The 27,675-nt window shown below is 48.9% G+C and overlaps 1 pseudogene; it reads right to left on the bottom strand.

The window, feature by feature from the left end:
* Window positions 1-1,525: 1,525 nt before the first annotated feature.
* Window positions 1,526-27,675, bottom strand: part of LOC131411333 (tRNA-uridine aminocarboxypropyltransferase 1-like) — a 61,189-nt pseudogene continuing 35,039 nt past the window's right edge.

Raw genomic sequence — 27,675 nt, 5'->3', positions numbered from 1 at the left:
TCATCAATACACCCAGGCCAAGACACGTAAGCACCAGGGCCCAGGTGAGTATGCCCCCTCTTTTTGCCGAGCCACCGCCCCGATGCAGGAAGGAAGCTCTTCCACTCCCTGCGCAGCCCAGGATCTCCCCGCCAGAGAGGGGCACGCCTGGGTTATCCCAGCAAATTTGAGGCTTTGAGCTCAGGCCGGCCTCCCGCCCAGCCTCGCTCTCCCACCAGACGACGGGGACAGCATCCTTCTCTCTGAGTTTAAGGATCAGAATCACTCACTGTGGAAGCTTCCACATTTTACATTCAGAAGTGAAGGCCAGGAAGGGACGCAGCTGAGCGTGATCGCACAGCTGGTGGGGGCAGACCCGGCTGGGACCCACGCCCACAATGCGGCCTGGCCATTAGTCTGAGGTCCGTGTGAATTCCAGCTCCAGCGTCATCAATGAGGGGACGCCTCAGGAAACCAGGCCTGTGTGGACTTAGAGCAGTGCTGATGCCAGCAGGTGGCAACCAAGAACCTCTTCATCCAACACCTGGGGGAGGAACCCAGCTGATGATCTTAAATAACTAAAACAGATTTTGTTCTGATCTAACATAATTTTTTCAAGGTACCAATGTTTAGGTTCAAGAAGAAAATAAGGCCTGGGACTTCTCTTCTGAATGACATTTATTTTTCTTCCCCTCTTTGTCTGAAAACAAAAAATCTGAAATCAGAGTTTGTTAATTCATCTGACCCAAAATATCTTACACGGCGGGTCTGAACAGGGCCAGTGGAGGCTGCTGTGGGAGGACATCGAGATGAACAGGACATGATGCCCCATCAGACAAAAACCAGTGGGTCTGGGCCATCTGTACAGAAACGTTCACAAACAGCTCAACGGCCAGACATTCAAGATAACGAGTTTTAAACAAGACCTGCTTACTTCTGATCTAAATATGTGGACTTAACGAAACCGTGAAGGTGGTTGGACCAGATCAGCGATTCCTAGATCTGGCTGACTTTTCTGAAGCCCTTCCTCCAGATATTCTGACTTACTAGGACCACAATAAAGTTGAGCCAGCCCTGGTGGTCTAGGGGTTAAGATCCGGCACTCTCACTGCCGTGGCCCAGGTTGGTTTCCTGGTCAGAGAACCACACCACCCATCTGTCAGTTGTCATCCTGTGGCAGCTGTGTGTTGTTGTGATGCTGAAAGCTCTACCCCCGTGATTTCAAACACCAGCAGGGTCCCCACAGTGGGCAGGTTTCAGCGGAGCTTCCAGACTAAGACAGACTAGGAAGGAGGACCTGGCCACCCACTTCCAAAAAAAATCGGCCATGAAAACTCTGTGAATAGCAGCAGAGCATTGTCTGACGCATCCCCAGAAGGGGAGAGCATGGAGCAGAAAGACCAGGCAGGGTTCTCTCTGCTGTATGTGGGGTTGCTGGGAGTCGGGGGTCAACCCCATGGCACTGACAACAACATAGGACTGAGATGTGTGTTAAGACCCAGGTGGATCTGAGAAACCTGGTCTCAGGTTTGGGATCTTCTCGCCACTAGATGACCTTCCGCACCCCTTCCAATACCAAGGGCCCCACATCTGTCGAGAGCGACACAGCCAGCTCCTGCTGGGCCACGCGGTGGCTCAGCTGAAGCCGGAGCTGAGGGTCCTGAGGGTTTTGAAAGCGGTCTATTTGGAAACAGAAGTGGGTCTTTTATTCTGCACCTTAAAATGTGCACTGTGTGCACACGTGTGTGCAAACACTGGTGACATTCCTCCACCAAAGGTGGTCATCAACACGCGAGTTAGAAAACGCTGTGAGGGCCGTTTCCAGGAGAGCCGCATTTCAGTCTTTCAGAAAGCGGCACGTGTGGTGAACGCTCTTCTGAAGAAGCACGTCAGCATTTATAATCATTCAGCAGAAACCAACATGACGCACGGGATTGCTCACCCACTTCACTGGAAGCCCTCAGAACGCTGGGCGTTGGCATATATTCATTCCCTCTTCAGAATCAATTTAACTAAGAGCCGATAGCCTCACAAAGCTCTGTAACGTGGACGGACACCGTCGCTAAACCTGTCAGGGGCAGCGCGCACCTGGGGCGGGAGCACCTCCTTACTCGCGCCACCTTCCCCCTGTCTGCGCGCGTGTCGATTCAAGATGGTCAAGTTCCAATGAGTCACCCGGTTCATTTTGACGGAAAAATCTGAGATCCTTTTTGGGGGTAAAGATGTTTGTTTCTGAAATAAAAATAACAACATACTCCTACTAATTATTAGCAGATTCCTTCTTACATATAAATCCCAAAACTATCCACTGCGGGAATAGGCTATGTTTACAGAGATCTCAGCGTTCTCCTTCCAGCTCCTCAGCCATCACTGCCAGCACCATTCTCGTGACATTTGCTGTATAGTCCCGATTTGTTACAACTTCTGTGTTTGTTTTGTTTTGTTTTGTGTGAAGCGTCTCCTGGCAGACAACTGTTTGCAGGGGAGACGCAGGACGGAGCTGACATCCGCTCCCAGCCCGCCTTGACCTTCCTCTTTGGGGAGGGGGATGGTGTGACAGACGGAGTCCACGGGGTCTGTGAACCCCCCAGATGAGCGTTCACCTGCTTCCTGAATTTGTAGTCGGGATTGGCATGCTTAGTCCTCCCTTAGTCAGTGGGTGTAACGCCCACCTCGGGTCCTCAGCCTGGGACATAAGGGACTTCATGGCGGGGAAGGTCAAACTGAAGCCTCTAAAACTGCCCACACCCAAATTTAAACAAATATCACCTCCCAGCGGTGGGGGGGGGGGGTGGCAGGAACCAGTACCCCCCTAAGGCTCTAAAGGATGCAGGGGTGGTGGTCCCCGTCGTATCTTCATCTCGTTCTCCAGCCGGCCCACACAGAAACCAGGTGGCTTCCAGAGTAGACTACTGGAAACTCAGCCAGATAATGGCCCCAAGTGTGGCCCTTGATTTGACACATGTTCTTTTCTATTCTGATCAGAAATAGTTTGATTCCCATGGAACAGGCAGCACTGTACATGTACAGTTTGCCCCAGAGCTATGCCAATTCTCCTTTCACTGGTCATGATACATTCCAGAGATGTCTGGACTTCTGGATATCCCACAGAGAATCCCTCTGACTCCCTCCATATATAACCTGTGCTAATGGGGCTGGATCAGAGAGAATCCAGCATGCTGGAGGCCTTGGTGAGACTCGGGCCCTCCAGAAGGGGGAAGAGAAGCCTTGCAGAGATGGAAGGGGCTACCTCAGTAAAAGCTTTGGATCCCAGAGCTGAGAGGCACGCCAGAAAGTCCTCTCCACAGTAAAGGACAAGTTGTTGCACCTTACACCTTCTGAAGGAGAAAGCTCGGTGCCTTCAGGTTCTGAGGATGGCATATTCCACACCTGGGAAGACTGCTCCAGCCTCTACCCCAGGTGACACAAAAGACTGCAGCCTTGAGTGGGACCCTGGGCAGAGCTGTGCAGCAGGTCCAGGCTGTGGTGCCCGAGCAGCCCTGCCTCTCAGGCCTTCTGAGCCGGCCGACCCCACGGTGGTAGAGATAACAGTGGTGGGAAAAGATGCTGTGTGCAGTGTGTGGTAAGCCCCAGTGGAGGATGACAACATGGGCCCTGGGGTCTGGAGCGAGACCATGCCATACGCAGGGAAGGGCTGACATCTTCTGAAAGACAACTCCTCATTTGCTCCTTAGCTCTGGAAGAGATGGAGCGCTTGGCCACAGGGCTCCAGCAGCCTCGCATCCAGGACTGCTCTGCATGAGCTTGGTCCATCAGACCCACCAAGCCATAATGTCTAGTGGGCCCAGGAGCAATTCATCACAAGATGGAAATGGTGTATCTGGGATCAAAAACGAGCAAGATCGGACGACATAGGCAAGCTGCATGAGCAGGTAGCTCAGACCCCCTTGTCAACCACTCTGCCATTGCCTCCGCTCAAACCTACGGCCGCAGGGGGAATCATTTCCCAGCAGCTGACGACCATGGTGTAGGGATGGGTTGGCTCTGGAATTGGTGAAGGTGAACATGGAGGTGGCTGTTTCAGCCTCACTCATATGTGGCCTTGAGAGAACAGTCCCAAGTCCTCTGAGGCTTATATCAGGACCAGAAAACAGTCTGTTCTGGAAGTTAAACACCAGCAACATCTGACCCTCACTGAAATGATCTGTTTTTCAGTTGACGGATACCCAGGATGCTGTCACTGTCACAGGTGTTCATTATCCAGCGGATGCTGACTTTTCCATATTGACTGACAGCCTGAGAGCCAGGCAGCTGAGCTACCCTCAAGCTAGTTTCAAACGATGTTTTTCAGAGTTGCAGATCTCTTCAGGTTCTAATCTCATCATCTTTACCCCCTGAGAGTATGACGCTGTGACACTGGGTCACCTCACATCACTATACAAAACAGGCTTTGCCAGAAGCCCACGGCAGCCTAGGATGCACACACACACCCTCCCAGCCACAAATGCAAACCGCAGCCCGTGTTAATTACACCAAGACCAAGGAGACCTAACTGCCACTAAAAATGACAGGCAGGAGCCAGCCCTGATGGCCTAGGGGTTAAAGTTCGGCACTCTCACCACTTCGACAGCCCAGGTTCGCTTCTTGGTCGTCAGTAGCCATGCTGTGCTGGCCGCTCACATGGTAGAGCTAGAAGGACTTACAACTAGGATATACAACCATGCACTGGGGCTTTGGGGAGGGAAAAAAAAAGAGGAAGATTGGCAACAGATGTTAGTTCAAGGTGAATTGTTCCCTGCAAAAAAAAAAAAAAAGAAAATCATTAAAAAAAAAAACTGAATTAAAGAAGGCCTGGTCTTTGGACGGTGGTAAGCAAACAAACAGACTTGGCTCTTTCCCGTAAGCTCTGAGAAGAGGCGTCACGCTGTGCGTAAGGGAAGACTCAGGCACGGTCGCTGTCACCGCCCCGCGCTCAGGAGCCCAGCCCAGCGCCTGCTGCTGCACCCTCCCCGCAACTTCACTAGCTTCCTGGTTACCACTTTGTTTGCTGCCACACTTGCGGAAGGACCACTTCCAAACACGACCGTGATCATCACAGCATGCAGCACACTTCTCTGCGACGTGGTCATCGCTCTGTGGCAGCGCTTCTTGCCAAGTCTGACCTGTGCTGCCTCCCCTGGCCGACTCGACTTATCTGAACCCGACAGGACTGTGCAAAACCTTTCTGTTACCTGTCCAGGAGGAAGCGCACGCCACGAGGCCAAATCATGCTGCTTTCTTAATCGCACCTTCAGTTTAGCACCTGGAAAGGAAGATGACAGCTTTTCTGAACGGGCCCTGGGCAGAACTGTCAACCAGTTCAAGAGACACTTAGAGCGGGAAGGAAGCGTGGATTCATCCGGGTAATCCTCATGTTCTGCAGACTGAAATCCGTGTCCTAGATGTGGATGAGACTTCCACAAGGCCACTCAGCTGGAGAGCAGGAAATGCTCAGGACAACCATGTGACAAGGTGCCCTGTGAAGAGAAGTCATCGGCTGAAGTAGTTGGGTTGCCCTGAAATCCGTCCCCTGTTTCTGCCTCCCACTCAGCCTCAGCTCTTTTCTCCAGTGACTGACCCTCTGCTCTGTCGGTGGCGTCTCTCTGGTTGGCTCTGGCTGTTTTGTCCTGGTGCATGGGATCAGCTGGGGTCCAGTCAATAGGATCCACGAAGGAGCTGCCCCAGGTTGGTGCTGGTCACATCATGCCCCCAGGAGTTACACTGCTGCTGAGGAGCACAACCTGCCCATGAAAAGAAACCGTTTCACAGGAACTGAAAGCCCTGCTAGGCTAATGCGAGATCCTTTTATGTAATCATTAAGGAATATATACCAGGCAAAACCTTGTAGCCTGGTTCTAATTACTACATGTAGTTAAAAGTAATCAAAACCATTTCTTCAAAAATATTCTGTGCTTAAGACTGCTCACTCAGTTAGACTTGACTTTTTCCCTGTCCCATCTTGTCTGAATTAGTAAAGTTCTCCGTAAGAGCAATAAATCAAAACCACTATAACTACACTGATTGTGTTTAGCATCGTCCATCACAGGTCTGTATCCCCTGGCCTGTAATTGCCTTTGTCATCACCTCAGATTTTATTAACAATAATAATTATTACTATTTATTGAGTCAATTATGTACCAAGTAAGTTATAAAAATTCCATTTAATCGTTGCATCTTATCTGTGAGGTAAATATTATTATTCCCATTTTAGAGGAAGCAGTTCAGAAAATGTCCATGACTCACATTCACAGAGATCTTTCTTAGGGGTTACTTTAGGATTTACAATATTTGTCTCTGTCCTTTATGCTCTTACAGAGATTAAATAGAATTATACAAAAATAATTAATCCAAAAGAACGTATAACAATAAAACTACCCAAAATGGAGCATATGGAGCATTTTTATTATAGTTGTTGTAGCATCTGTGTCTGCTAATTCCATCATCTCAGTAGTTTCTACTGGTTGACTTTTTCCTGGTCTTATTTTCCTGCATCTCTGCATGCCTGGTGTTATGCATTGAATTTTGTCCCCCAAAAAGATATGTTGAAGTCTTAAACCCTGGTCGCTCAGAATGTGACCTTATTTAGAAATAGGGTTGTTGCAGATATAATTGGTTAAGATGAGGTCACACTTGAGTAGGGCGGACCCTTAATCCAATACGACTGGTGTCCTTATAGGAAGAGGAGAGGGCAGAGACACACAGGAGAGCACCACATCACGACAGAGGCAGAGACTGGGGTGATGCAGCTGCAAGCCAGGGGGCACCAAGGACTGATGGCTGCCATCAAACCTAGAAGAGTCAAGGAGGAATTCCACCCAGAGTCTCAGACGGACGCAGCCCTGCCAGCCCCTTGATTTCAGACTTGTGGCCTCCAGAACAGTGAGAATCCATTTCTGCTGTTTTAGGCCACCCAGTTTACATTCCTTTGTTACATAGCCCTGGGGAACTAACGGACCTGGTAGTTTGAAGTGAATGCTGGATGTTGTGGATTTTACAATGGAGTAACGTATTTACTAGGTTTCGTTGCATCACTATAAGGAGTATTGGATATGCATGTCCAATATGTCCATGCATGTCCCAGCATGCAGTCAAGTTACTTAGGAACAGTATATCCTTTTGAAATGTGCTTTTAAAGTTCATCAGGAGATACTATCAGTCTCGTGCTGACACCCTTCCTGGAATTCCACTCAATGCCCAGGTCTTACAAGGCCCCCACTCTGCCAAGGGAGTGTGAGCTCTTCCCAGCCCTGAGTGCGCTCCGGGAAACGTCTGACCTGTCACGTCTGAGAGTCTTTACCTGGCCTCAGGGGGTTTCTTCTCCCACATGTGCAGATGGGGACTCAGCCAAAGACTAGAGAGGACCCATCTGTGCATCTCAGGGACTCCCTATGTAGCCCTCTCTTCTCTGGTACTCTGTCCCTCAAACTCTGGGCCCCTATGCTCCCAGAATTCCAGTTTCTATCTCTTCACCTCGGCCAGACTTCTGGGCTCTGCAACCTGGAGATGGCCTTTGGCGGTAAGCTGGGTCCCTCGCAGAGCTCATCCAATTGATTCCATGGTCCTTTTCTCAGGGATCACAGTCTTGTGCTGCCTCTTAGTCAATGCTTGGAAAACTTTGTTTCCTATATTTTGACTGATTTTCCTTTTTTTATGTTGGAAATTGAATCCAGTCCCTGTTATATCATCAAGGCTGGAAGGAAAGTATGTTATTTGTTTTTTAAGCAAGCAAGAATATGGTGTTTTGAAGAGTTTATTTTTTTTCCTTCTTAGTAGCCAGACGGCACATCCCACCTCACTACTCTACACTCATGTGGGACGTATCCTGTGTCTTTTTGGCACTGGTAGGTTTTGCTGTGAAGTCTCCAAGAGAGAGAAATTGAAAATTGAACCAGAGCCCGACAGATCAGACTCAAGGAACCCCAATCTCTATAAACATCTTGTGTTACTGATGACTGTTAGAGGCAAACTGGTGACAGAAACCACATTTTGTTTTTAAGTGATTTCATAAGCTAAGCAGATGGCAAGCTTCCTCACTAGCCAAGGAGCGCAAACACTGGGATTCCTGTCTTTGCAACAATCTTCACCTCAGCACCATGTAGGACCCCGGACGGGGCGGGAGGCTGGGGGAGACAGGGAATATCTAGGTAACAAATAAAAGCAGACTTTCTGAGTGGTATGTGGTGTGGTCATCAGAAACCACGAAATTCACTTAAGAGTAAGTCAGGCAAAAGACGGCACTCTATAGTAAACACATGCTGAATTACATACACTTTCTAAACATGCCAAACTCTATAGTAGACATTTTTATAGCAATTTACAAGTTACAAGACATTCCCCCATTTGTTTATTTCCTTCAAACCTACTCCATCCACAGCCCTCTATTTCTCAGCTGATGGCAATTCCATTTTCCAGATGCTCAGGCCAAAGGCCTTGAGGCCATTGTTGGCTCCTCTGCTCTCACACACCTCCCACCCAATCCATCAGCAGACCTAGTAAGTTCTAACTGCAAAACAGATCTAGACACATCTACTCCTCAGCACTCCGCTGCCTGAGTGACCACCATCTCCCTCCTGGATCCTGCAAGAACCTCCTAACCAGTGAACCTGCCTGCTACCCAGCTCCCCAAGACTATTTTCAACCCAAAAATCAGAATGATCCTAACGTAAATCAGGTTATGTCACTCCCCTGCTCAAAACCCTGCAAGGGCACCCTATTTCTCTCAGGGGAAAAGACAAAGTTCCTACAACAGCCTATAAAACCCTACAGGACCCAGCTACCCTGCCCACACCTGGGTCTCCTTACTTGGTCTACCTGTTCTTTTTTTCTATAAGACTTTCATTATCTAGCACACTTTGTAATTGGGTTATGCCAAAATGCAATCCAGTCTAGCAAACCAGCAGCGTTGATTGATAAGATGTTGATACATATTCCCTCAACTAATGCATTTGGTGAAGACTAGTTTACACAATGTGACTAACTAGCCTTAGCTGACATGGTCACATACAACTCCCCTTTCTGGGAGATGCAATGGCCGACAGAGCAGTTTGAGGTAGATGAGGGTGAGCTCTGCCCACACCCTTCCTACTCAGGTTGTAACAGAAGCAAAGCTGACGTGCATGCAGGTATATGCTGCGCAAATGTTCAGCAGCGACCAGCACAAAACCGCTCTCACAAACCGTGTGTAAGCTCGGAGACGTCCCAGATCCTGGACCCCTGTTAGGTTTCCTGACAAGTTCACCCGAGACAGACAGGACACATTTCAGAGGCAAGATTCTGTTGGCCTTTTAGGCATCATCAAGCAACCAGAATCCTCTTACACCAATGGGACACAGGACCATTTAGGGAATGAGCCTGGGGTGCCTTCCCTAAGGGTGGGTTTTTATACCTTGTTCATGCGGGAGGTACAGCCAATCCTCACATGACTCCCTCAATCATCACAGAGGAGAGTCCATTTCTAACGTACATTATATAGGCAACAGGTCCCCATTTTTATCAATAACACAGTTCTGACGTTCAATTCTAATTGAACATTTAATCACCACAGCCTTGGTTCTGTCCAGAGGCAGATAGCAACGCGCACGGTAGCTGCATCTGGCATGAGGCTACGGTGTTCTAGCAGCTGGTTACCCCTGCAGTGTGGACACTCCTCTAGGGCAAATGTCTGCCCCTAGACTTAAAACTTGAATTAACTAGCACACTCTAATTTCACGTTATTTACAGGGAGCATTTTGAAGCAGATTCGAGATCTTGTCATTCATGGCGATGAGTTGACTGGCACCTCTGTCAACACAAAGTCCAGTGCCTCCTGTGTTCACCATAACTCCTCCAAGACAGAGGCAGCTTCTTTTCTCTTTCTTTTTCTTTTCACGGCCACAACTGGTGATCAGTTCCTGGCATTGTGTAACATGCCCGTGGCAGAAGCGAAATCCCATCACAAAGAAAGAAGTGAAAGGGCAGGGTGTCACATCAACATTTGCGAAGTAGGAGTAACTTCTCCTCCCCACCAAAAGCTTATGTCCCTGGGAAGAAGAGATGAAAGAAAAATGGCCTTTCCATGAAATCAGAAAGTTCCTGAGCTAGAACACAGGGCAGGGCAATCAGAGTCCTATGTGTCAACCATGTTTATTCTTTAAGTGCTTTTTTTGATGCTTTATGATTTTAATGACTCCACTGTGAATGTAGAATAACTGGCTTTTCTGTTTTAAAAAGCAATAATGTGTTTCTCGTAAAAATGCTAGATTAAAAATATTCTTTTCCTTGTATGCCAATATTTTTTATTTTTGTGTTTGCTAATGTGTCAGAGCAAATAGAAACATCAGATAAGTTAGACGCAAATTTGAATGTAAAGATTATTCACAGTACTTGAGTCAGCAATGTTCCCACGGACAGCTCTGCCAAGTGCTGTCAATCTAGACAGTGCTGCTCCCTCAAGCATGCGTCACCCAGGAGAGGGGTAAAGGAAAATCTTTCTTGATTTCTTATTGTGTTTGCCAAGCAGTATTTCCAATGTTTGTGTCCTTCAGATCACAAGGTCTCTAAAATGAACTATTTGAAAGAGATCTTGAGAGGCCGGCCAGGCCCGGTGGTGCAGTGGTTAAGTTCGCGCACTCTGCTTCGGCGGCACCGGGTTCGCAGGTTCGCATCCAGGGAGTGGACCTACTCACCTACTCACATGCTGTGGCAGCGTCCCACTTAAAGTAGAGGAAGATGGACATGGTTGTTAGCCCAGGGCCAATCTTTCTCACCAAAATAAATAAGTAAATAAATAAAAGAGATCGTGGATTGTATTATAGAAAGCCACCTGGCTTTTCCAAATTTTCGGTTATTGATGAATAAAAGAAAAACACATATTGATTCTGGCGGGGCAAAATCGGGGTTAAAAAACTGATTTTGTCCTTGGTGGAGGCATGATTTGGGCTGGGCCTTGGAAAATCGTTGGCATTTGACTCCTGGGAGAGAGGTGGTAGCCTGTCCAGATGAGAGCCAAGCCCAATTGGTCCTGGAGACAGAAGGGACGTTTGTCAGGGTGGGAGTGAGGCTGAGGCTGGGGGAGGAGTGCGGGAGGGATACAATCCCTCTGAAGACAATCAGCTCTGCAACCAAGGTATGGAATCTTGTTAGGCAACAAGCAAAACAGAGGCCCCCAAAACGGAGAAATAGTGAACTTTCCCAAGTTTATCTTGAACTTTGCAAACCAAAAGTCTAGAAAGGGGCCATTTTCTTTTCCACAGAGACATAACGTGTATCTCTTATAGAGGAGAGATGCTCTATTTTGAATCACAGAAGATGCGAGACAAGGGTGGGTGACATCACCGTCCTCTCAGTCCCCGGGCCCCAGAAGGTCAGCTTGGGCTCCACGTGCGGCTCTCAGAAGGGAGCTTGGGAAGGCAACAGGATCAACATGCTGACCGGCTGACCAGCCGGAGGAGGACAGCAGCGTCCTGGAAGATGCACTCTGCGGTGACGTGGGAGGTGGAGGAGAGCACGGGAGAACCAGCGCACCAGGCGTGAGGTGACGAGGACCTGCCAGGAGGACCATGCCGGGACATTTCAGAAATGTTCTGTTTATTATCACAGAAAGGCAGGGTTGAAAGCAGCACAATCCACTTTCATTCTATTTTTGTATGTCATAATTATCCTATTCATGTAGGTTAAATGTAGCTATATCTGTGAATATCGTCTGTCAAATAGTCTCCCTATGATAATATCACATCTTATAAAGCGTGTATATATACACATTCACATAGAGAGAGCTGATTAAATTACTGAAATTACTAATATCAGTGTATCTGTTTTGACAGCTTTGAGATAATAGTTCACAGACCATGCCCTTCACCCACTGAACGTATAGAATTGACCGGTTTTTCGTATATCTACAGATATGTGCAGCCGTCACCACAGCCACTCCGAGATACTCTCATCACCCCATCCTCCCCAGTCCACTCCCAGCCCCAGACAGCCACTGGGCCTCTTTCCATCTCACAGATTTCCTGTTCTGGGCATTTCACATGCATGGGGTCACATAATGTGGTCTTTGTGACTGGCTTTGTCCACTTACCATGTTGTAGCCTGTATTAATACTTTATTCCTTTTTATGGGTGAATAATATTTCACTGTATGCATGTACTCCATTTTGTTGATCCATTCACCAGTTGATGGACATCTGGGTTGTTTCCACGTTTGGCTATTAAGAATAATACCACAATAAACATTCACGCACAAGTTCTTCTGTAGACATCAGTTTTCATTTCTTTTGGGTATATACCTGCAAGTGGATTTTCTGGGTCATAGGGTAACTCTATGTTAAATCACTCGAGGAACTGATAGACCGTTTTTCAAAGTGGCCCCACCAGCTGGGTACGAGGTTCCAATTTCTCCAATTCTCATCACCACTTGTTATAATCTGATGTTTGATTCTAGCCGTCCTAGTGGGTGTGAAGTGGTATCTCATTGTGGTGTTTTTTTGAGGACCATTAGCCCTGAGCTATCATCTGTTGCCAGTCTTCCTCCATTTTGTATATTGGACGCCACCATAGCATGGCCTGATGAGCGATGCATAGGTCCGAGCCTGGGATCCGAACCTGCAGACCCCAGGCTGCCAAAGCAGAGTGCATGAACTTAACAGCTACGGCAGCGGGCCGGCCCCTCATTGTGGTTTTGATTCGTGTTTCCCTAACGACTAATGACGCTGAGCATCTTTTCATATACTTTTTGGCCTTTTATATATTTTACTTGGAGAAATGTCTCTTCAGATCCTTTGCCCATTTTTAAATTAGGTCATTTGCTTTTTTATTATTGAATTTTAAGAGTTCTTTATATATTTTGAATGCTAGATCTTTATCAGATATATGATTTGCAAGTATTTTCTCCCATTATGGGGGTTGTCTTTTTGCTTTCTTGATGTTGTCCTTTGAAGCACAAAAGCTTTCATTTTGATGACGTCCTAGTTATCATCTGGTGTTTGGTTGCTTGTGGTTTTGGTGTCATAGCTAAGAATCCTTTGCCAAATCCAGTGTCGTGAAGGCTTACCTCTATGTTTTGCTCTAAGAGTTCTGTAGTTTTAGCTCTTACGTTTAGGTCTTTGATCGATTTTGAGTTAATCTATGTAGATGGTGTGGGTAGGGGTTCGACCTCTTTATTTGGCTGTAGATCTCCATTGTTGCAGCTCCATTTACTGAGAAGACTTTTCTCTCCACCCTAGATGGTCCTGGCACCTTTCTTAAAACTCAGTGGACTGGGCGCCGGCCCCATGGCTTGGCGGTTAGGTGCGCGCGCTCCGCTACTGGCGGCCAGGTTCAGATCCAGACGCGCACTGACGCACCACTCTTCTGGCCACGCTGAGGCGGGATCCCACGTGCAGCAACTGGAAGGATGTGCAACTGTGACGTGGGACTATCTACCGGGGCTTTGTGGAGAGGTGGGGAAGAAAAGGAGGAGGATTGGTGGTGGATGGTGGCTCAGGGCCGGTCTTCCTCAGCAAAAAAGGTGGAGGATTGGCATGGATGTCGGCTCAGGGCTGATCTTCCTCAGGGGAAAAAAAAAAAAAAACTCGGTGGACTCTAGATGTGTGGATTTATTTCTAGACTCTCGACTCTGTTCCAGTGATCTGTGCATCTGTCCTGTTGCAGGACCACACTGTCTTGACCACCATGGTTTGCAGTAAGTTTGAAATCAGGGAGTCATCCAACCTTGTTCCTCTTTTTCAAGATTGTTGTGGCTAATCTAGGTCCCTTACAATTCCATATAAGTTTTAGAATCATCTTACCAATTTCTACAAGGAAGTCAACTTCTTGCTTGAAAAAAATAAGTAGCTAATAAAATGCATTCCATCTTAACACTTGACAGACATTTTAGAGTCAGGCACACCAATCAGGCAGAACAGGCACCTTATATTTTTGGCAAGAGCACATAAGAAATGGAAATTTTTTTTCCATTTTCTCAGCCAGGCAGCTTCAGCACTATCAGAAAATTCAATCTTGTCTTCCTGGAGAGGGAGTGACTTTTGAACAATCAAGGAAACACATTCAGATCCTGGGGTTAAAGATCAATGGGAATCATTTCTGCTTCTTTGACTAGTAGATACCCATCACCCCCTCTAAGGTACTCACTCCAATCTTCCCCCAGAAGTCTAACACAGACGGAGCAGCTGCATCCTTTCAAATGCTCATTCCCCTTGCTGGCACGCAGAGAACAATCTCAGAGAACCTCTAAAGTTTATTGTTTTTTGAAATTGGAGGAAATTTGCACTCCAAGGAGAGAACACTGAATTTTGAGGAGGCTGATAGTGTTGGAAAATTACTGTTCGCTTGGGTTCTGGCTGGGCTGATTTGTGTCAATTTTGCATGAATATGTATCACAGGTAGTAAATGTCACTTGTCGTAAAAGGAAGAGCTCTAAATACTGAAAGAAGTTTCCCAACTCATTCTACTCAGAAATTCTGGAAACACTAAATTCTAAAACATATCAGTGATACACCTTGGAATTTTTTTGATCAATGAAAACATTCACGTATAGTCTGTCCCTCCCTTTCCACAAGACACAGCCAAACAATAATTCTCTGAAAGACATAACTAATCAGTGTGCTCATAAACCAATAAGAATAGGAGAATTTGTCACCCACTCAGTCAAAAGCATAAACACAAATGGTTCTTCTCATTATTTCTACCCTTTTCCTCTAAATTCTTATTTTGAGAATTTATTTAGGCATTTATTATTGGAGCCTTATAACCTCTTCTAGTTTTTCCCCAGGAAAATAAAACTGTGTGATCTTTGCACAAGTGTATTGTTCTGCCAAAAAGTGTAAAAGACATTTGCATTTTCCCGGATGAACAATGGAGAACAGCAGAGATACGCGCTGCTCCCCAGGGCCCGGGCACTGGTAACAATGACGCACTCTGCAGCCGCTGCAAGTAGCGTTGACTACGTGACAGGACGGACCGGTGGCAGCTTGGTAGACAAACCAGGGGCGGACAGCCTGGGCTGACTTTGGGTGATGCTGTTCTTTGACGCTGTGATCTGGGCAAGTTCATCTGGCTCAATTTCTTCATCTCTACGAATAAGATAAAAATACCCACGTTACAGCATTGCTCTGATTATTTTTTTTTAAAGAAAAGAAAATTGTGTAGTCTTTAACCCACAATAAAACTATAAAATATTCCTGCAAGATTCATGTATTTTTAATGCAACTTGCCCCATATACTCTGAATCGTACAGATAATGCCAAAAAAGGCTCAATTCTGCCTTAAGTCTGACTTAAAATTAATGTTTTAATTTTACCTGTCTTTTAACACCTAGATACGATTTTGAGAATGATTTCAACGATCTCATGTCACTAGAACAGACATCCAGAGAAGATTCTACTGAGGAGTTTGTCTGATTCCTCAGGCAGCTGGTAGAGACCGTTCAAATCACACATTTAGCCATTTCCAGAAATAGCACACATTTCTCACCTCATGCCACTAGATGTCACACTCATAATACATAAAATCTGGGAATTTATGTGAGAGAGAAAAGAATCGGGGTAAAGATAAGCCTTGTCAATCACGCATCCACGACACTTGAAATGGAGAAAGATGGCGAGTGCCTGGGAAACCAATGTCTTTTTGACGATTAGGAAATGATTTGGGAAATTGACCTGACGTTGTATCAAAGTACCACAAACTGGGGGGCTTAAAACAACAAAAATTCATCACCTCACAGTTGTGGAGGCTTGAAGTCTGAAACCAAGCTGTTGGCAGGGTCGGTTCCCTCTGGAGGCTCTGAGGGAGAATCTGTTCCAAGGTCCTCTTCCAGCGTCGGGGGTCTGCCGGCAATCCTTGGGGCTCCTTGAAGATGCCTCACTCCGATCTCTGTCTCAGTCTTCACATGGCCCCTCCACTGTGTGGCTCTGTCTTCACAGTGCCTTCTTGGTGGGACACCAGTCGTTGGATTTAGGGCCCACCCTGATCCATTATGACCTCATCTTAACTAATTACATCTGCAAAGACTCCATTTGCAAATAACGTCCCATTCTGAGGACATGAATTTGGGGGGACACTCCTCAGCCCAGTACAGACAGCATCACCAAGTTGGGAGGTCGGGTTTGGAGCCTGGATCTCCCACTGCCCAGCTGTGAGACACACAATCAAGTCATGTGACCTGCCACGGGCCATGTCGTCATCTTGCGAACAAGGATAATTACGGATGTGCTCATAGCCTCGTCGTGAGGATTAAATGAGGGATTCCTCGGTGCACTTGGTGCCTGGCAGAGCATATGGGCGCAATAAACACTAGCTGTTACTATTGTCATGATTCTTGCAATTCCAAACGTTTCCACCAGGGCCTGAAATAAGGGTTCCCTGGTCCGAGTCTGACAAGACGATGAAGAGGGAAACGCATCTTCTGAGAGTTTCTGCGCAGTTTCTCTCTGGGAAAAGCCCCAGCTCCTGGGTCTTGATTTTTTATTGTGTGTTTATTACTTTTACTGGGTCCACTTTCCAAAAAGAGTTTGTGACGGCAACATCCGTGTGTTCCCTCCCTGCTTCCTCAGGTTCTCAAGGAGCCCAGGAAGGTCTTCACCTGGAAGAGCTCAGGGATCTACAGTGTTCTGGGGAAGCAGTGATCAGGGGCAAGACGCAGCGTCTGTCCAACCTGAGGGACAGGCAGGCCGGGGCCCACCTGAGCATCAGAAGGGAACGGCCAGGCCCGGTCTGGGCAGGACAGCAGAGGCTATGACAAGGAATCGTGCTCGAGAGCTGAAGCCATGGTAGGTCTGGGGATAAAAGACGCTCCAGGGGAGGAGCCGCCCAAGGCACCCAGGAGGGAAGGAGTTGAGGGACGGCCTGAGACCAGTCAGTTGGAAAGAGTGTGGTGTCCAGACAGAAGTGGGGACCAAAGACGCAGAGGTTTCTCTGCAGAGCTCGCAGGTTCAGTGGACCCGAGAGGCCCCACCCAGAGCCCCCCGGGCATCAACATCTGTGCTCCAAAAGCAAAGCCACCCCTCACTTGAGACCTGCTCTGGCTTCCGCATCCCGTTCTCAGAGGAGGCCCAGGCTCACCAGCTGGAAGCCAGGGTCCTCGGCTCCTCCCTCGCCTCTGTGCCCCACATCCTGGGCTTCACGTCAGAGCCACACGGATCCATCCTCTCCGCCTCTGCTTCTCCCAGGACCTACAGAACACAGTCCTCAGCATGGAACACAGGCCTGCCTCCTCTGGGCCCCATCCCCCCTTCTGTTCCACCTGCCCGTCCTCCGCAGGCACCTTCGGCTCCCTCTGTGATGAACATAAAGGGTCACTGGGTGGACGTGGGAATGAATAACAGGAGGAAGCTGGAGTTTCCACAGCGCTAAGATTTGTTCACACACATTCTGCCGTCACATTCTATCTTTTAAAAAAACACTCTGGGGTGCTCTTACTAGATTGTGGGTCAGAAGGGACCTACACCTTGTGAGAGTAGAGACGCACCATTCTCGGCCCCAGCACAGCACCTCACACAATAATATTTGTTGAACGGCAAGATCTAAATTCCTGGGCCCTGGGGACTTCAAGCTTGAGTTTTCTTCCAGGATTGGGTCTCTGACACAGATCTGTCTTGCATGTGGTAGACGCAGAAATGACTGACATGGATCAATGCACCCCCTTCTGCAGCAAGATGCCCAGGCCGGCAGCTCCGACACAGGGCAGGAGCTGGGAGGGAGAGCAGAGGCCACAGGGAAGCAACATGTGCAGGGAGGGGGCGGGGGGGCTAAAGCTGACTCGTCGACGGAGCCTGTTGTGAAAACCCAGGAGGCGAATCCCGGGATGAGTGAGTCAGGTGAGCTATGGGGACATCAGGGCTGGAGTCCTCAGGAGGGTCAGACAGCGGTTCGCAGGGGGCTCCACATGGTCTTGTTCTGGACTGAATTGTGTCCCACCCCAAGCTCACAGACAGAAGCCCTATCCCCCTGTGCAACTGTGTTTGCAGACGGGCCCTTCAGGGAGGTAATCCAAGTTAAATTAGGCTGAGAGAGTGGAGCTAATCCAACAGGACTGGTGCCCTGAAGAAGAGGAAGAGGCAGCAGAGAGCTCTCTCTCTCAGCACACACAGACGTGTGTGCGCACACACAGACACACACACGAAGGGCTGTGTCAGGACACAGAGGGAGGGCGTCTGTCTCCAGCCAGAAGGAGAGCTCTCACCAGGGACAGAACATGCAGCCCCCGATCCCCAACTTCATCTTAGTCAGCGTGGGCTGCTGTTATAACAAAGTACCGTAGACGGGGTGGTTTATAAACAAGGGACCTTTATTTCTCACGGCTCTGCAGGCTGGAACAGCCAGGATCAGGGTGCCAGCGCGGTTGGGTGACAGCCCACTTCAAAGTTGGTGGCAGACTGCTGACTCCTCGTTGTGTCCTCGCATGGCGGGGAGAGAAGGAGCTAGCTCCCCGGACACTAATCCCGTTCACAAGGCTCCACCCTCATGACGTAACTCCCTCCCAAGGCCCCACCTCCTAACGCCATCACAATGGGATTAGCGTTTCAACGTGTGAATTTTGGGGTGACACATACATCCAGTCCACCGCAGACTTCCAGCCTCTAGCCTGTGTGAAAGCCATGTCTGCTGTTTCAGCCACCGGCCTTCGGTGTTTCACCACGGCGGCCAGAGCCCACTAAGACGGTCTCTTGTGAAAGACCAGGCCCTGCCCATGGAAGGCAGCACTCCAGTCTTCCTGGAGAGGACGCACACACTGACATACGCACGCACATGCGCACACACACACACACCAGATAAAATGATGGGTCCACAACAGGGTCTCTGGAGTATCGACCAAGCAAAGGGAAGAAAGTCATCCTGAAAGTAAGCCCTGGCCAGCCATCCACATGGCCAGGCTCTCCGAGGAGGAACTATTCAGGGGCCTCACAAAGAGGGCATTAAAGCGTGGCTCGTAAGGTTTTGAAGCCCACACAGTCACACCGCCCCTAAAGGACTGGCCTCCGCGACTCTGTCTAGGTCCTTGTTCCTCACCTGTCCTCCAGCTGCTTCTACTTCAAGACCAACAGTGTTATCTCCACAACCACGAGACCCCCTGATTCCATTTATGTTTCATTTTGGAGATTTGGGAAAGTAGAGCCACAAGAATCCAGCCATCTCTGGATCTCTGGCATGTCTGGTAAACGCATAGACCACTACCATCTTTCTCTTTTTGCAGAAAAAGTCTAACAAAATTATTGCTTATACACCATAAAGATGCAATTAGGAAAATTATTTCCTCCAATCAATCTTTTTGACTATTATCTCCTCATAATCCAAAAAGAATTTATTTATATGTCTGCTAAAAGTTAAGGAAGCCACATATTAAAACACTAAAAAAAACTGTTTTGTTTTGTTTTTTGTTTTAAACATACCAGCTGGTATCTGCCCCAATAACATACACACATAAAGTGACCTGCAGTTAAAGCCCTTGTGCGCAGAGAACTGGAAACAATCTCCCCTCTGTCTGTGAGTAGGGACGGTTCTTTGCTTTTTGACCACTGCTAAAAACAGCGATATTTTCTGTTGACATCCACGGATCCAACACTTCATCCGTTCATTCATCGTTGCAGGAATTTTGTGTCATTGCAAAAGGAGTATTTTGACAATTGGTAGACCCTTGCACCAAAATAAATAACCCACCATGACATAAACTTTAAAGAACACCGCCTGGTGCCCGGCACTTGACGCGGGAGTCTTACTCTCACACGCAGTCTGGGTACATTTACCACGTGCTAAACCACCAGGTTCGGGGTTGGGGGTCAGGAGGTTTGTGCAGCAGGGGACCCGTGAGCCCCAGAGAGGGAACCTCGGAGTCTGGCCTTCGCTGGCCACCGACGGATCCAGCTGGACGACCCTAGGCAAGTCTTAGTTTCCCCAGCTACATAGCTTTTGAGTAACTAATTAAAATGATCAAACAAATGTTGAGTTACCAGTTTACTATTTGCAGAAAACTAGTTACACTCGTGCTGAAAATCTTATTTTCTGGAAATTTCTCTTCAGGATTAAAAACACAAAAACAACTTCTTAAAGAAAAATTTAGCTGTTTATACAGTAGCAGAGAGTTTAGAGAACTCTAAACTCATTTGCTCGTGAACTAAACTCTATCCCTCTGGACTACGTGTACCCCCTGCCCAGAACCACCAGTGTCATTTAAGCAACGTGGCGGAGATGCTGACAGTCGAGCGGGATTTTCCCTGTGTCCCCAGAACTGGGGTAAAGGCCTGAAGCCAAGAACAAAGGCCCGAAGCGCCTTCTGGGCTCAGAGAGCCGACACCTGCTGCAGCTGGAACCCGGGCCTGAGGCTCACGGAGAACCCACCGACCTAGGGGCAGCCCACCCCACCAGATCAGACGACAGGAAGGGGGTCTGTCATTCAGGGAGGGCAGCTTCCAGGGGCAGAGCCTGGGCCTGCCCTGTGGGGACAGGCAGCGCTCACTCCCCCACGTCAAGCAAGGGGCCCACGAGATCTCACTAAGGTGGGTCGCCGGCAAGAAAGAGGGGTGGGCGGTCCGCCCCTGCCCATGCCTGCTTAGTCCAGACTTCCTGATCCGCCCCCAGCAGAGGACGAGGGCCAGGCTGGTGAGGGGACGGCAGTGGCGCGGCCCACGCTCCTGCGATGGCCAACGGCCACGGCAAAGGTGCAGGTGTCCCTGTGGACGGCCTAGTCGTGCCGTCTGGCCAACTCCTCACCTGACGTCCACCCGCCGATAGGGAACCCAGCACAGGATGCCGTGGGGCGTCTTCAGAGAGGCTGGGGCGGGTGTGCAGGAGGCCCAGCAGGAGCTGGCTGTCCAGGGTGGGGCGGGGCTCCAGGTGGGACCTGCAGCAGGGCCCTCAGGAGAGGCAGCCCTGGACCTCGTCGGCCGAGGGGAGGGCTCGGGGCACCTGTATCAGCCGGAGAAGCAACACGGGAGAGGACGGCCACCTGCCCAGGGAGGAGAGATGTCTTTGCCCTCTGCTCTCCCTCCCTGTCCCAAAGCACCGGGGAGCTTGGCTGGGAGGAGAAGGTGTTTCTCTCTCTCTCCGCCTTCCCCAGGCCGTGGCAGCGACTGCCCAAGAGGACCGTCCCGACACCAGAGTGGAGGTGAAGGGGGAGCCTGGGAGTCTGTGACGCTTGAGTGAGTGTGTGTGCACGTGTGCACACGCGTGTGTGTGCACGTGTGTGCCCGCACATGCTTGTGCACCCATTACAAAAGTGAGAGCGAGGAGGAGGGGAGAGACGAGCAAAAGCCGGAAGCAGCCTCCTCCCTCTTCTCCACTTAAAGACAACAAAGCAAGCGCATTCAGGAAAACCGCTTCTGCCACCAACCGGACAGATTCCAGGGGCAGGGAAGGGCCTCAGGAGCAGAAGCACCAGGAGCCACCTGGTGACGGTCTGGATGCTCACGTTCTGCAGAAAGCCCTCCTCTGGAACCGCAGCCTCCAGTGTCTTTCTCTGCATATCGCACAAGCAATTATTCTAATGTTGTCACATAAATTGATTCGGGCAAAGCTTCTCAGAGCGTCGCTCGGCTGATTCCTCACGAGGCCTGAACAAGAGCCCCTTGGCCTGAGAGATGTTTACAGAAATCACTTCCGTTGCATCAGGTTCACTGGACTGGAAATGAGTGAATCAGACTCAAATTTAAAGTCATTTCATATAAATAAATGGATTTGAATGTACCCAGGTTGTTCCCTCGTTTGATAAGTTCCTATCTGGTCCTGAGTCACTTATTTCTCATCCTTCCCCTCCACCCTCCACCACCCCCAGTTCAAGGATAATGACACACAAGTGAATGAACACCCGACCCCTGCCGCCCTCTGCGAAGCTGGGAGCACAATGGACCACAGCTCCAGGAGTCACAGCCCACCACCTCGTCACGGCGAGTCTGCCTTCCAGCAAAGGCCCCAGGAGAGGTTGGCTGAGCTAGGAGGACGGGATGACGTCCCCATTTTCAGACCACTGAAATACAGTTATTATTTTAGAGCATTGTTCAGAAAAGGCTGAAACCGCATTCGTCATTTCCGTCTTCATAACATCTAATATTTGCACAGCACTATCCCAGAGGTGGTCAACTTTGGTCCACATGCCATGTTTGACCAGCAGTCCGGTTATTGTTGAGCCACCCAGCGCGATTTTAATCCATGTGTGCTTGTTGTTAATTTATGACAAATTATACACCTATAATTTGTCAGTTAAAAATATTTTCACAATTAGTGTCTTTAACGTGTACCTTTAGTCTTGAGATATAATAGGACATTGAATAGAACTTTTATGCTTGTCTCAGAATTTTTTATTTAAGCGTCAATGCTGAGGGCAATCAGTGACAATGTCCTTACACCCTAAAGAGGATGCATCCGTGAGAATTACTGAAAGATATACCAGGTCGTCCCCAGGCCATCATGTACCTCTGTGCTATGTTAGGAAAAGAGGAGAAATCCAGAGGGAAGTCATCAAAGTAAAGAGGCCTGGGGAGGGTGGCAGCCCCCACCCATAAGCCAAGGGAGGCGGCACTCAAAGAGCGTCTCTTGGAGAGTTTAGAAGTGCCGGCAGGGAGGGGACCTGGCCTCACTCTCCTTGTCTGATGTGGCCAAGCGGCAGAATCTCACAGCTCACTCTCCAAGGTGGAGCATAGGGAGGGAGCGCCCAGGAGAACTTGCCCTGCGTCCTCTTGAGTCCGAGGCTGCGTGAACAGAGAGGGAGGCCCACATCTCACCTGGAGGTGCCTTCGGGCAGGAGGCCAAGGAGGTGAGCAGAGGGCAGCAGTGGGACCGCCTGGGCTGTCCCCAAGGATGCTCAAAGTCCTGAAGTGGGTGAGCTTCATGACTGTTGAGATCTGATGGCTCATTAGTCACTAAGGACTCGGATTCTTTCTTTACTTTGCTTCCTGAAGGACCAGCTTCCTCCCAAGGCCGACTCCCATCCTGGTTTCAAGATGCAGCGTTTCCTCGGGTTACATCTGCCTCAGCTCCATCCTGAAAGAAAGTGTGTCTCCGTCCCAGCATTTCGGGACGGGGTCCTGAGACGCACTCCTATTGCCCAGCTAAGGGCACACTCCAGCCTGGAGGCAGTGACCCTGGACAGGGAGGGCAGAAGTGGCCAGGGTTCAGCCAGTCAAGGTCCTTTTCTGGTGCTGCCGCATTTGAGCTTTGAGGATGCACAACGGAGAGAAAATCAGCTGGAAGCGGGGAGTGAGCAGTGGGCAACAAATGTTTATTCTCCACAGAAGCAACTAAAGACACGTAGGGAAGGAATGACAATTCCATGAGAGGTTTTAAGCAGAGGAAGGCAAAACTGCAATGGATCTTTCCTATAAATAAGGCCTTTGCTATATTTGAAAGTAAAATCTTGTCTTTAATATGCACCTTGGTACTTAGAGCAAAGCTTGAAGCAGTTAAGCAGTGAAGGCAAACACTTTCCCGATGTTGTCAAACTTCTCCTCATTCCCCTGAAGTGCCTGCCACCTACTGACACTGCGGTTCTGAAAACCGTGCTGTCAACACGGACACAACTCCCATCTGAGGAGCTCCGAGAACAAGCGTGTGTCATAGCTGGAGCTACCGGAGGTCAACTCGTCTTCCAAAGAAACAAGTGTCTCGGCTTCCCCTTGCACCTAAATGTGTGCACATTCACACACACAATCACACACACCCACACACTCACGTGTACTGCATACACTCTCACACATACTCAATCTCACACACACTCGTGGTTCACACACACTCACACATAGGTGCCCACACACACTGAACACGTGACCCAGAATGGAAAAAGGAAAATGACGAATATTTATGTGGGTTCACTTTTTTAAATCTTGCTAGTTTGCACTTATATCCCAAGGAGTGACCTGTCTGGGTTTGGGATTCAGTCCTGGAGATCCCTCTTCGTTATGCGTTCTAACCGTCTGGGGGAAAGCCCTTCTCACAGCTCAGCTCCGCAGCTCCGTCAGTCTGCATTAGCTGCAGCCTCTAAAGAAGGGCAGCACCAGCTTCCTCGGACTCCAAACCGAAAAACGTTTCAAACCTACACCTGTGCCACTAGATTAAAAGAGCAAAGGGTGAGGACACTATGGTGTTACTAATAGAAACAACGGCACAACAGTGACGTACGATGCGGCGGCACCTCGAGTCCAGTCTGGGGGGACTTGGGGAACTGAGTTCTGTCCCACCTCTGGCTCTCACCAGCTGAGAGACTGTGGTTAAGTCCCTTGAACATTTTGAGTTCAGTTTTTTCATCTGATGATCACAGAAGTTCTTTTGGGGTTCAAACTTTTGAAAATTTCATTGGGTGAAGGGGGGCAGGTAATTTTTCTTTGCAGAGTCTGGGCTCCACCAGCTCCTGGCAATCGCACACTCACACGGCTGCACGCCAGCCCCGGGGAAACACTGCTGGAGCACTGAGCCCTGACACGCTCTTTCAACCATCAGCACCAGTTCAGACTCCCTCTCCGCTACGCCACAAGGCCATGCTCCCAGGGAAGCTTGTGGACAGAGGGCGGAAGCGAGGAAACCTGGTCAATCGTCTCCACAGAAGCTGCGTTCTGTGGGGAGGAAGGGAGGAAGAGCGTGTGTCCTCCGAGACTGACCGCATCCTGCCCTGCCTCAGGTAACACAGGGCTGCACACAAACAGAGAAGACACCTCCTATCTATGCCAGAATTGGTCATCCTCGATTTTATTTATTTTTTTACGCTGGCTTGAATAAAATCTAGCAGATTGACACACTGATGTCAAATAGCAATATGGCTCTGCTATAGTTTTCTTTCTAGAAGAACCTGAGCAGTGGGTAGCATGTGTGTGAGTGTGTGGGGTCCCTCCACCTTGACTCCTTGGACTTCCAGCCCCACACTGAATGTCTCCCCACCGACCCTCAGATCCCCGGGTTCCCACGATGGCACTCCATAGTCGGGAAAACATCCCAAGCTTTTGCCCTTTCGTCCTCCTCAAAACCCAGATGTCCTGTGTCCCCATCCGTCAGCAGACAGGTCTTGGCCAGAAGAGTGTGATAGCGGGGAGTGTGCATATGTAACTTGTGCAGACTGAATTATGCACGGGAGGAAAACAAAATAGAAATAAGCACTTATATAAACACAAGCCGAGCACGTCCCCCGGGGGTCAGCAGAAGCAGAGTAATCCATCCCAAAGAGGAGAGGAAAGTGCTGGGCAGCATTATCATGAGGCCACGGAATCCACAGCAAACCTGGTCCATGGTGTTCATGGACCAGATCCCTCCAGCTCCACTGCAGCTCAGGGCAAAGAACTAACCTGTGATAAAGCTCATGCCTTACCCCGGAGGGCCCTCTTCTGCTTCCATGGGGCTCTCAGCGTTCCCTACAAAAGTTCCATGTGTTGCTGGAGTCCCTGCTGCCTGCAGGGTGCGTGAGCGACCACAGCAGTGCGGCCGCCTCCTCCTCTCCCCACCAAGGCCTCAGCTCCAGCCACACAAGTCTTCATTCCGGAACCTGCCACAAACCCCGACACTTTCTTTAACTTTCTGACTTCATATTTTTCTATTAAAACAAAAAAGCTGAGTTCAAAAAGCGTAAAGTAGCAAAAAGCAATAATGTGTACATTTTTCTTCTAGACTGTTACGTACGTAAAGATGAGCTGACTCCACATAGACAATTATATTCCCTTATTTTTCTCTTAATGTTACAGCACAAGCTCTTCCCTGTTACATCTCTTTGTAAACATCACTTAGGCGGTTACAGAATAGTCCGCAGCACGAAGACTGAGTGAGGTGCTAGGCATTCCCCCGTGGTGCCCTGCATTCCAGTTGCTTCCGTCTTTCGTGGTGACAATGTACACAGATCCCACGCACTTTACGCTTCTCTGCTGTCGTGATGTTGTCACCTGCCTGTCACCTCCTCCCCTGTTCTCCGCCTGGTAAACGCCCACTTGCCCTTCAAGTCCCAGCTCAAACATCACTGTCCTGTGCACAGACCTGTCTGCACCAGCTCCTCAGGTTGGTGATGTCCTACATGGGGTCCCACTTCACCTTCTGTATGTCTCCATCTCGGCGCCATCCACACTGTGCCGTACTAACATGTTCGAGCATCTCTTCCACCAAACCGTGAGTTTTCTGATCCAGAATCATGTATCTTTCATCCCTCTAACCCAGCACAATGCCTCACACGTTGTAGGCCTTCAACAAATACTTGCTGAATTAAAAAACTTCAGGCATTTTATCAGAGAGTTTGAGGCCAGTGTCAGTTTCCAGAACTCTTCAAGTGTGGTGTTCAGAAATTATGTCTATCCATTCTTTCTTCCACCTGTGCTAGAGGCCTGGTTGGTAGGAATAATTTGATAGACAACGAAGAGGAAAATTATTGCATTTCAGGGAAAGGACTCTAGTTTGTGATAAAAGCACCAAACCAGGAACCAAGTTCTGCACTGAAGCTGCTTCTTGGGTAAGAAGGCAAGTCATGTTTTGTCACCAAGAACGGCAGATCCATAAACCTTACACCCCGGAAACTACTAGAAACACAAAAGTGGCAAGTGTGGGTTAGGTGCGGACACCTCCCCTCCACCGTCTGCTTCACTCCTGCTCCCTGGAGGGCCCGAGCCGTGTCCCTGCTCATTTGTGCACGCTCTCATCCAAATCCTGGGGCGACTGTGCAGCCAATGTTTGCAGCCGACATTTAGAAAGTGATTATTTCTGACTTACACGTGAATGGCCTTTAGAACTGATTCCTTGTTAGGTGTTCAGTCTAGGAGTTCTCACACAGGGAGAAATAGTCATTTTTACTTCAATCAGACCACTGCCCCCTCCACAAGTTTTAGTGTGCAGATAACCTTCAGTTCCGCCAAGAGAGACTGACGTGTATAATCGCAGGCACAAGAGCTCTCTGGTGGTGGGTCCTGTGCTACTTCTCTTATAGAAAGAAAGAGAGACGAGGACAATGTAAGTAACAAGAAGAAGAAATGGAGGAAAAGAGACCCAAGCCTTCCTCCCACGTTGGCGGAGGGACAGGAACCAGCAGATCCTACCTTTTCATCCTAATTGAGCCACCAAAAGACGTGGACACAGGGATGGAATCGGTAGGGCTTGAGAAAGAACGAGGACAGCATATTATCTGGGTTCTTGCTAAAAATCTCTCTTCCACAAAACCTGCCTCAAAAATTCCCACCCCCATGTGTCTCTCCTCTTTGACAAATAACATTCATTTTATCAAATTATTAAAAACTGTCCTTTTCACTTACACGTTTTTAAAGTTATTTCTGTCTTCCAACTCTTTTCAATTTCCCTGTAAAAAGGACTCCAGCTTCTCCACTCGAGGCCGCAATTGGACCTAGCCAAGTTCTGGGCATATACATAGCAGGAACTTAAGAATTTTTAATATACTCTTTAATCACAGAAAATAAGCACACTTGTAGATTGTTCCCCAAAAATCTCAAGAAGAAACAGGTGGGCTGAGTTGTGTCCCCTAAAAATTTATGCTAACAAAGTTCATACTAACCCCAGTACCTCAGAATGTGACTGCATTTGGAGACGGGGCTTTTAAAGAGGCGATTAAGGTTAAACAAGGTCATCAGGGCAGGACCTAATCCAGCAGGTCCTAAAGAGAACAGGAGACGAGGACACAGATGCACACAGAGGGACAACCACATGAGGGGACAGAGAAGGTGGCCGTCTGCGCCCAGGAGAGAGGCCTCGGGTGGAACCAGCCCTGCTGACACCCGGGTCTTTACCTTCCAGCCTCCGGGACTGTGAGAACACCTGTGGT

Source organism: Diceros bicornis, chromosome 2, assembly GCF_020826845.1.
Source record: "Diceros bicornis minor isolate mBicDic1 chromosome 2, mDicBic1.mat.cur, whole genome shotgun sequence".
In the NCBI taxonomy this organism is placed as follows: domain Eukaryota; kingdom Metazoa; phylum Chordata; class Mammalia; order Perissodactyla; family Rhinocerotidae; genus Diceros; species Diceros bicornis.
This window is presented reverse-complemented; position numbering and strand designations above follow the sequence as displayed.